Source organism: Canis lupus, chromosome 6, assembly GCF_011100685.1.
Source record: "Canis lupus familiaris isolate Mischka breed German Shepherd chromosome 6, alternate assembly UU_Cfam_GSD_1.0, whole genome shotgun sequence".
In the NCBI taxonomy this organism is placed as follows: domain Eukaryota; kingdom Metazoa; phylum Chordata; class Mammalia; order Carnivora; family Canidae; genus Canis; species Canis lupus.
Genome location: NC_049227.1, coordinates 29137009 through 29146891, shown reverse-complemented (window position 1 = coordinate 29146891; position 9883 = coordinate 29137009). Strand labels below are relative to the sequence as shown.

Sequence of the window (9883 nt, the reverse complement as noted above, 5' to 3'; positions counted from 1 at the left end):
ACCGCAGGGAAAATGAGGGACTTTTGGGGGCAGATGTGTTTCCATTCCACTATCATAATGCCCCTAAAAATCCTTATTGCTCTTGCAGTATTCCTCGGGGTCCCTGGGCCAGCTGGGACGATGGCAGCTCTGAGTTCCTCCAGCAACTCAAAGAAGAGAAAGAGTTTCCCCAGATCCTCCCAACACACACTCCCTCCTGCACTCACTGCTCAGAACTGGTTAGGGCCACGAAAAAGAGAAAGGCGCCCTCCGCAGACACACTGGTCGCTAATCGTGCTTTCTGTCCCCCTTTTGCTCTGGGGGGAGCGAAGGGAGTCGGGGGCGGGGGGTGGGAAAGGAGCAGGTGTTACTCATTGCACCAGGCTAGTGAGGCGACTCTCACCTTCAGCCTGGTCCCTCCAGCGGGGCCCCGGGATCTTCACCTTGGCAGGCGGCCCTGGCCGGTCCTGGCTTTCTCCCTCTGCTCCCTGAGCCAGGGCACTTTCCCACTCCCTGCCTCGGTTTACCTATCTGCCAAGGGGAGGGCCACACCCCAGGCTCTGGCCTCGAGGGTTCATGGTTGCCACCCACGGCTGTGATGAGCTCAAGGACTATAGGAGCGCCGAAGGTGCTTTGAGAATGGGGAGGTTCAAGCATTCGCCGCGGAAGGCGTGAGTTCCTAACACACCTTATAGGCTGAGGCCACTCAGACAAGCAGGGGAGACCGCAGCGAGCACGGGTTTCTGGGATCAGCCCGCTTGCGCTCTGGGACTGCTGCTGTGTCACCCCAGGCAAGTGGCTCAACCTCTCTGGGCCGCTGGTTCCTCTCGTGCGAAACCCACAGCTCAGAATAGCCACCGCCCTGGCCTGATGCGCAGATCTACTCGGCGATTTTAAGTGGTACCTGGCTACAGGTGTACATTATTCTCATGGGTATTTCTTTGTAGGGTTCATTTCTGTTTGCAGCCAGCAATGGGATTTTCGATTGACGGCAGGGATAGAAAGACCCCTTTTTTGTACTGATTTATAGAAGTGAAAAAGGGCGAGTCACTTGGAAGAAAAACATGAAGCAAAGAATAGCAGAGGTGGCCTGAGGATGGGGCAGAAATAGAGACGGCGAAGCCCACTTAATTAAGAACTCCTGTACATCTCAGCGATTTTTGGCACCCACATAGTTGGGTGGCCAGTTCGAATGTGTGGTGGGCCCCACCCATGACAGCCAGGGTGTCACATGTCTTCCCTTTTCAGGGATGCCCCCACCCCTTCCCTGCTCACCCACACCGATGAGATCTCCGCCCTGATGCCCACCCATAGTTTTCATTTGTGCCCGTCTGAGGGTGGTGACGACCCAGCGCTCTTCTTCCTCGCCAGGGCACCTCTCTGGGCCTCAGTTGCTCAGTGAGATGGGGAAAATAATAAACCCTCTGTCCCAGATCAAGGGATTGCCAGAGCTCCATCGGGCAGCTACCACGGTTCAGACACAGCACCAGGGACAGGCAGGGGCCACAGCAGTGCCCTCGGCCTGGAGGGACGCTCCTTCGACAGGCCACCCCGTGCCAGGCCCCGGGCACCAGCTCCCCGCCTGCCCCCTGGGACCGTGGCTTTACAGGGAAACAGCGAGCGCCGGGTCCGGCCAGCAGGGGCGGACTCTGGTTTCACTTTCTGCTGTGTCATGGGGTGGGGGGTGGCATCAGGACCCAGCTGGCCAGCTGGGGCAGGCATCGAGAGCCTGGCGGACAGCTGCCGGCCCAGCTGCCAGAGCACAACCCACGCCCTTGCCCCGCGGGCTGCCAGGATGGGGGCTGGGCCTTCAGGCACCCCTTCCCTGCCTCTCTCCCACACGGTGGGGAGAGCCCCAGGTGAGAAAAGCCAGGAGTGAGATGACTGCTGGAGCTACGAGATCTCCCCCAAACAAGTGCTTAAGCCACATGGTCTTGAGGTTCTGAGAACTGCAGCTGTTGCTCCTGGATCCGAGTGCTCTGGCTGGACACCTGCTCCCCGCCTGCCTTCGCTGAGCGCTGAGGCCCTACTGTGCGCTAAGCACCATGCCCGGTGCCAGGGACACAGCCGGGACCAAGACGGCCCCTGTCCTCACGGGGCTCCCACTTGAGTTGGGAGACAGATAAAAGAGCAAGCAAAGAATCCCCGTGTTACAGGGGAAGGTGTACACTGCGCTGACCATGAGCTGCCTAGGTCATCACCATTACCTAAGAGTGACAGATGCTACCACAGGCACTTGAGGTGCCTCATCTCACTCTACAGCCGCAGCCAACTGTGAGGTGGGCCTTAACAGGTCCTTGTTCGGATGAGAAAATTAAGGCGCAGGGAGGTGGCCCAGCTGGAAAGGAGCTCTGACCCCAGGTGCAGGGCCCTGCTCTCGCCCTAACGCGCTGCTGTCATCACCCTGATACGTTTAATAATTTTGGCATGAGGGGCCCCGGGTTTTCACTTTGCAAACTAGGGAGCCCGCCCTGCCCGGATCTGATGGACTCCAAAGCAGTCACTCTGAACTCCCACCATCCACACAGATCCTATAGCCAGGTCCAGAATAATTTTCCAATTCATCAGTGCAGTATTCGGGGGTTGGGGGTGGAAGGGAAATCCTGGGGACAAAGGGAAGGTTGATTATGGGGCTGAATTGCCCAGATGCTTGTTGGTTTGTGTGTTGCCCCTTTAGAAGCCAAGGAGGCAAGAGCCAAGGGCAGATGCTGTCATTCATTCACCGCTGTATCCCCAGGGCCTAGCGGGTATTAGCTGCTCAGTTTACATCTGTGAAGCGAAGCCAGTGAGTGGGAGGCTGCTGGGTATCCTGATCGAAATAGATTTAAATGACAGGAAAGCAGGTTGTCAGGGATGCAGTGTCAGCCCTGGCCACCCCAACAGGCTTCTGGGGGGCCCCTGAAACGTGTGGGGATGTGCATCTCATACCTCCCCCAGATCCAACCGCACCTGCCAATGCTCTGTAGCAGAATACTGTGTAACAGGCTCTGGTGGGGAGCTCGGAGAAAACACAGATATTTAGACACGTGGGCCCGGATTCCCAAGCACCTGTTATTGGGGAAAATGCAGAGTTCAGTTAAAAAAAATATTCAGGTCTTAGTTCTGGGCGGGTTCAAGTCCCAGCTGGGGGTCAGGGGGCACAGTTTCCTGGGCTGTTGAATGAGAGGGCTTGGATTTGTGGATCAGAGGCCCCTTTTCCTCTGAAATTAGAGGTCTTTTATACTCTCAACGCTCCACATTATAAATATTACCAAGAAGCAGAGAATCATCTCAAAAGCCTTGAAGATATTTGGAGCAATAATAAACATTTGTATGTTGTCACCAACTGTTTTCACAGGCACTGTCTCCACTGCTTCAGATGACCCGGTAGAGGAGGAGTTGTCGGGTTCCGTCTCTAAATAACACAACCATCAGCATATACTGAGTGCTTTATATGTACTAGGCACTTAACACGTATGATGGCATTTTAGTTGCCCGAGCAGAATACGAGGGAGGCACTGTTATGGTCTACAGCTTGCCGATGAGGAAACACTTAGAGACCTGTCCAAGATCACACACCCAGAATGTAAAGAGCTGGGGTTCAAGCCTGGACCTTCCATCTCAAGGACCAGCAGACTTTACCCCAAAAGGGTCAAATACTAAATATTCTCGGCTTTGCAGGCTGTATGGTCTGTGTGGCAGCTACTCCACTCGGCCATCGTAACAAAAAAACACAGACAACGCAGAAACGAGTGGATGTGGCCGTGTGTTCCAATAATACTTGATTTATAAAAACAAGATATGGACTGAATTTGGTCCACAGGCTATAATTAGCCCACCCCTGTTCCAGACCCCAAAACCTGCCCTCTGGTTTGGCCCTACCAACATTCTTTCCCGTCCTCTCTCCCCGCCTGTGAAGTAACTAAGAGTTAAGCTTTAGGTCAGAGAGACCCTTGGCTCTGGAGGGATCGAGTTGGGCCTCTCTTTTCTTGAGGGAATTATGAAGCTCTTGGAATTTACAACTAGTAGGAACTAGTAGTGACCGCCCTCATAGGACACCATGGGAATTTGAAAAGTGTAATTTTAATAGCTGTGATGGAGTAACTTTTAAAGAGGAAATGGTTATAGTTTGGAAAGATACCTCAGTGGGGCACCTTGGCTGTGGAGGGTACTTCTCAGAGAAGACAGTTCTCTGGAGTCTGTGAGAATGGAAATAGAATGAAAAACATCTTAAGGCACAAGAAGGCAACTGAAAGGGGGGGGGTGTGTGACAAGTGTGTGTGTGTGTGTGTGTGTGTGTGTGTGTGTGTGTGCATGCGCAGGGAGAGGATGCGGGAGAGACAAGGGATTTCCCAAAGGGCAAGAAGCTGAAGACTAAGGATTCCTGGTGGGAGAAGTGGAGGACATGGCTTTTTTTTTTTTTTTTTAAGATTTTATTTATTCATGGTGAGACACACAGAGAGGCAGAGACACAGGCAGAGGGAGAAGCAGGCTCCCTGCAGGGAGCCCGACGTGGGACTCGATCCCAGGACCTCGGGATCACGCCCTGGGCCGAAGGCAGACACTCAACCACTGAGCCACCCAGGTGTCCTGATGTGATTTTTTTTTTTTAATGGCTTTGTTGAGATATGATTCACTTACCCTACAATTCACCCACTTAAAGTGGACAGTTCAATGGCTTTGAATATATTCATAGAGTTGGGCATCCAACATCATAGTCAATTGTAGAACGTTTTTATCACCTCAAAAAGAAACCACACTGTCCCAATCCTCCTCCCTCCACTCCCCCTTCCTCCTAAGCAGTCACTAATCTACTTCCTTCTCTCTAGATTTGCCGTTCTAGATATTTCATATAAATCATACAGTGGGAGATCCTTTGTGACTGGCTTCTTTCACTGAGCATTATGTTCTCAAGGTCTGTCCACGCCGTAGCGCACTGCGGGACTGGATTCCCTTTTGTGGCCAGAGAATATCCACATTTTATTTATCCATTTGTGAGGTGATGGGCATCTGCATTACTTATACTTTCTAGCTATTAGGAAAAATGCAGCTGTCAACATCTGTGTGGGCATACATTTTCATTTCTCTTTGGCGTACACCCTAGAAGTGGGATTTCTGGGTCATACGGAAGCTCCATGTTTAACATTTCAAGGAGCTCCCAGAAGCAGGTCTTGGATTGCCTTTTCAGCTTTGTATTATGGACTTTCCCGCCATACTGAACATAGGGAAAATACCATAATGAGCACTTGGACCCATCATCCAGGTTCAACAATTATCAGCGTTTGCCCCTCCTGATTCATCTGCCTCCCCCCCAACACTTCCTCTTCACTCTTTGGATAGTGCGAGGCCAATTTGAACACTGACTTTATGTTAACTTGCCCAAGAGGCCACCACTTTTCTTTTGCCCCTAAACTTTCAGAGTCTCCTCCACCCATAGCCTTGTGTTGCAGAATTTGGGGTGCATGGAGGAACTGGGGCAGGGTCCCAGTGGACCAGTGTGGGGTGGAAAGGGAACAGCTCCTGAACAGAACAGGACTGGCTACATCACTTGCACAATGAAAATGTGGAGACTTTTGTTCAAAAATTATTAAGAAGTTCAAGATGGCAACAGAGCACTAAACCAGACATAGGCCCTGTGCAACTGTACGTGTCACATGCCCATGAGGCCAGCAAAAGGGTGCCCAAGCAGAACTAATTCATTAGACACAGGAATTTAGAGCTCTGGTGTCCAGGAGAGACATAAGCACCCCTCACCCCCAATCCCTGGAAAGTTTCCAAGAAAAGTTGGGTCTCCCATGTGGGAGACAGTGGCATGTTGGGATAGAGTTCAAGCCCACTCCATCTGAATCTCCAAAAATAAGATGACCCCAGCTGACATGTGGGTTATGAGTACTTAAAAAAAAAAATTAGCCATTTGCCTTAAGCCTTCCTCCCTAAGAGCCTGCGGTTGTTTTATTCAGCCACACCATTTCGTACTGGACTCTGAGTGCCCTCTGATGTCACAGCAGATGACAGGGCTGCCGTCTTCAGAGCAGAGCCCACTGGTCAGCAAACAGTCCAGGGGTGCAGCAGCACCCAGGGATGCCCTCTGAAGCCAGGCGGCCGTGGTAGATGCTGGCAACCCCTCCGGGCACCCGGTCCCTCTCAGCAATGACAGGACTCCACTATCCTTCTCAAGGACAGCCTCCACCAACCAGACGAACCCTATTTCCTGTGCGCATCGAATCTCATCTCAAGAGCTCAGACTCCTCACTCAAGACACTGAGAGATTCCAAGCCTCTAGCATGTGGATGATGCACTTCCACTAACAGCCCCTTGTCCTGCAGGGGTATACAACACGGGGGGTGGGCCTCCTTGAGGAGAGAACAGGTAAGAGCCTTGCACTGCCTCCTGCTCTCTGCTGAAGCACATGCCCATTCACTGCTGGGTCCTGCACCCCCAGGAAGGGGTCTGTGCATGGGGCACAAACCGCACGGCGCTCAACACAGGTGCCTTCCTACCCTTAGGAGGGGTAATCAAAAACCAAAGAAGAAAAAAAAATTTTTTTTAATTTGATTAAAATAACATAATGACTGTAGCAAACAAAAAAAAAAAAAGAAAGAAAAAAAAGAAAAGAAAAAAGAAAGAATCTACAACAGGTCTGAGTAAGTCCTGCAGGCAGCTTTGGCGTTGGGAGCCAGCAGAGTGGATCTTAAAGCGTCGGACTCAAGACTGAGGCAATTCTCAGCCAAGGAAACGTGGAAGCACAGCCAGCAGATGTCTCTGGAGGCGTTAGATGGTTCTGGGTTTTTTGTTTTGTTTTGGGTTTGTGTGTGCGTGTGTGTTTTTCCTGCAAGCACCTGCTCCCTGCATCTGCTAACACACCTGCCGGCAGTGGGAATTTGGCCAGGTGGCCGCTCGTGACACCCACCCCTCGGCTGCAGTGACCGGGCCTGGCCAATCACAATGGTGGACCCCTTCTGGGCCGGGCTGACGTCACGGTTCTGGGTATGGTCAGGTGACCCAAGCAGGGCCGATGGAGGCTCGTCCCACCTGCAGCAGGTGAGAAGTTAGCTTTGTCCACCCTGTCTAGGCCAACAGGCAGAGAGAGAGAGAGATGAGAGATGAGAGATGGGATGGGGGTAGAGAGGAAGGATGGGGCTGGCGCCAAGGCCCGACCCCATAGCCCTACAGGTGCTGGATCCAGGAGCAGCTCAGCCTTTCCCGTCCTTATCGCAGCTACCAGAGGGATGAGTCCCCATACTACCTGTCACATCAGCTCTGGTGTCTGTGCGGCCCAAGCATGGGGACCATGTCCTCTTCAGGGACTGGGTGAATCTAAAAGGGGCAGGTCATCCTCAGAACCCATTGTCCCCCAGGTGTTCCTCCTGCACCTGAGGACAGAAGATGGGACGCCTGGGTGGCTCAGTGGTTGAGCGTCTGCCTGTCGTTCAGGTCATGACCCCAGGATTCTGGGAGGGACCTCAGGGAGCCTGCTCCTCCCTCTGCCTGTGTCTCTGCCTCTCTCTCCTCTCTCCGTGTCTCTCATGAATAAATCAATAAAATCTTTAAAAAGACAGAATAAGAGAATCCCCAGACACATGTCTCTGTGTGCCACCCACCCCAGCCCCCATTCATTTCCCGCTGAATCACAGCCACACACTTGCTGTTGAACTTGGAAGTCATGCCCTTTCCCTGCTTGCCTCAGTCTCCCCAACCTCGCCCCTAGCAGATACCCCCCCTCTCCTCCCCACCCTGCTCTCCACCATGGACCCCGCACCCAACTTATCCTGGCAAAGCTCGGATGCCGACCACGCTGTATTTGTGGCGGCCTCTGTATGACTGTCCCCGCCCACATGAGGAGGATCTTGAGCATGGGGACCCTGGACATCTTTGCACCCCCAGCTGGGGCGTGCAGTAGGCAGGCAACAAGCGTGAGAGGAAAGGAAGTGGGGAAGGAAATAGGAGGAAAAGGGTAGCTCATTCCTCCTTATTCTGGTCTCACCAAAGGGTCCCTGGTTTCCTCTGCCCCGTGCTGTCCCTGCAGGTGGACACTCAGCCCCTGCCCCCATCTCCTTCGGGGCTCTACCCGGGTGTCCCTTCCCGGTTCTCCCAGCCCCTCATTGACTCCCGTGTCTCCCTTCCATGTCTTCAGTTCTCTTTGGCCCCTCCCACCCCCATGGGTCCTCCCCTCCGTTCCTGTGATCTTACTTATTCTCTCCTCTCCCACAGGTGGTCAGGCATTTCTCTTTGGTCCTCTGCTAGCTCCTCAGGCCCTGGACCGCCGCCTGACACCAGCTAGATGCTCAAGAAATACCTGAGCACACACGTCCAAAGCACACAGGACACCCGAACGGGTCTCTTACAGTACCTGTGTGCTTCATGCATTTTATGATCGTTGCAAAGGTCAGGTGATGTGTTAGCTCCTTAGGGCTCCCATAACAAATTGACACAAACCAAGAGGCCTTAAAATTACAGAAACAACAGAAATTTCATAGTCCTAGAGGCTAGAAGTCCATAACCTGGTGAAGCCACACTCCCCAAGGTGCTTCAGGGGAAGATCTGTACCTTGCCTCTCCCAGCTTCTGGTGGCTCCCGTGTCCCTGACTTGTGCCCAATGCGCTCCAGTCTCTCCGTGCATCTTACTCTAGGTCTGGCTCTGCTTCTCTCCTACGAGGATGCACGCAATGCTCATCTGGATAATCCAGGACAAACTCATCTCAAGATGCTTGAAGTCTTTTGCCATATAAGGTCATATTCACAGGTTCCGGGGACCGGGAAGTGGGCATCTCTGGTGTTTCTCTGCGACCACTCCAGGTTATTTGCCTAAAGAAACCAGAAAAGCTGGGGCGTGTGGGTGGCTCGGTCGGTTAAGCAAACGACTCTAGATTTCAGCTCAGGTCATGGGGTCAAGCCCTGTGTTGGGCTCCACACTGAGCATGGAGTCTATTTGAGCTTCTCCCTTTCCCTCTACCCATCCCCCCCATTCCCTAAATGGGGAAAACAGAAAGAAAGAGAAAAAGGAACCAGAAAAGCAAAGATCCCCACCATCACTCCATTGGCCTGACAGATAAGTAAGGAAAAGAGTATGACTGTTTTATATGGCTCCTGAGTACGGAAATCATTATTTTTTATTTTTTTAAGATTTTATTTATTTATTGAGACACAGAGAGAGAGAGAGAGGCAGAGACACAGGCAGAGGGAGAAGCAGGCTCCATGCAGGGAGCCCGATCCCGGGACTCCAGGATCGTGCCCTGGGCCAAAGGCAGGCGCCAAACCGCTGAGCCACCCAGGGATCCCCTGGAAATCATTTTAAAACCCCGATTTTATGTTGTTTAATTACCCCCCCCCCAATCATACCATGCTCATAGTAAGAAAAATAGCACAGAAGAGAATAACGCGGGAAATAAAGGAGCACCCGTTTGCGATTTTTCTTTATTTTCACTTAAAAAAAAATTCACTTTCTAAACAGTACCCGCTGTAGGCAGGGTGCATAATCTGCATATATTTTGGAAGCGTGTTCAAGGGCATTCACCTTTTTTGCTCATGATAGTTAAGAAAGCCGGGGGCGTTCCAGTATATCCTGAAGCTGTGACAGTCTTCGGACCCACCTCATTCTTTCTAAGGACTTCTAGCATTGCACCATACTTAACCTGTCCCCTCCCGGCCAGCATTTTGGTGAATGCCAGCGTTTTGCCATTACAACATATACTCGCTCTGGCAGGTGTCCAAGTACGTACACTCATAGACGGTTCCTAGAAGTGGACCGTCTCAGTCTAGACGATATGTGCATTTTTTTATTTTTATTTATTTATGATAGTCACAGAGAGAGAGAGAGAGGCAGAGACACAGGCAGAGGGAGAAGCAGGCTCCATGCACCGGGAGCCCGATGTGGGATTCGATTCCGGGTCTCCAGGATCGCGCCCTGGGCCAAAGGCAGGCACCA

At 52.2% G+C, this 9883-nt stretch overlaps 1 non-coding gene across 1 annotated transcript; it reads left to right on the top strand.

The window, feature by feature from the left end:
* Nucleotides 1–87, top strand: MIR365-1 (microRNA mir-365-1). The gene has a single exon (NR_049217.1). It is a non-coding gene; the product is annotated as a microRNA mir-365-1 (primary transcript).
* The last annotated feature ends 9796 nt before the right edge of the window (nucleotides 88–9883 follow it).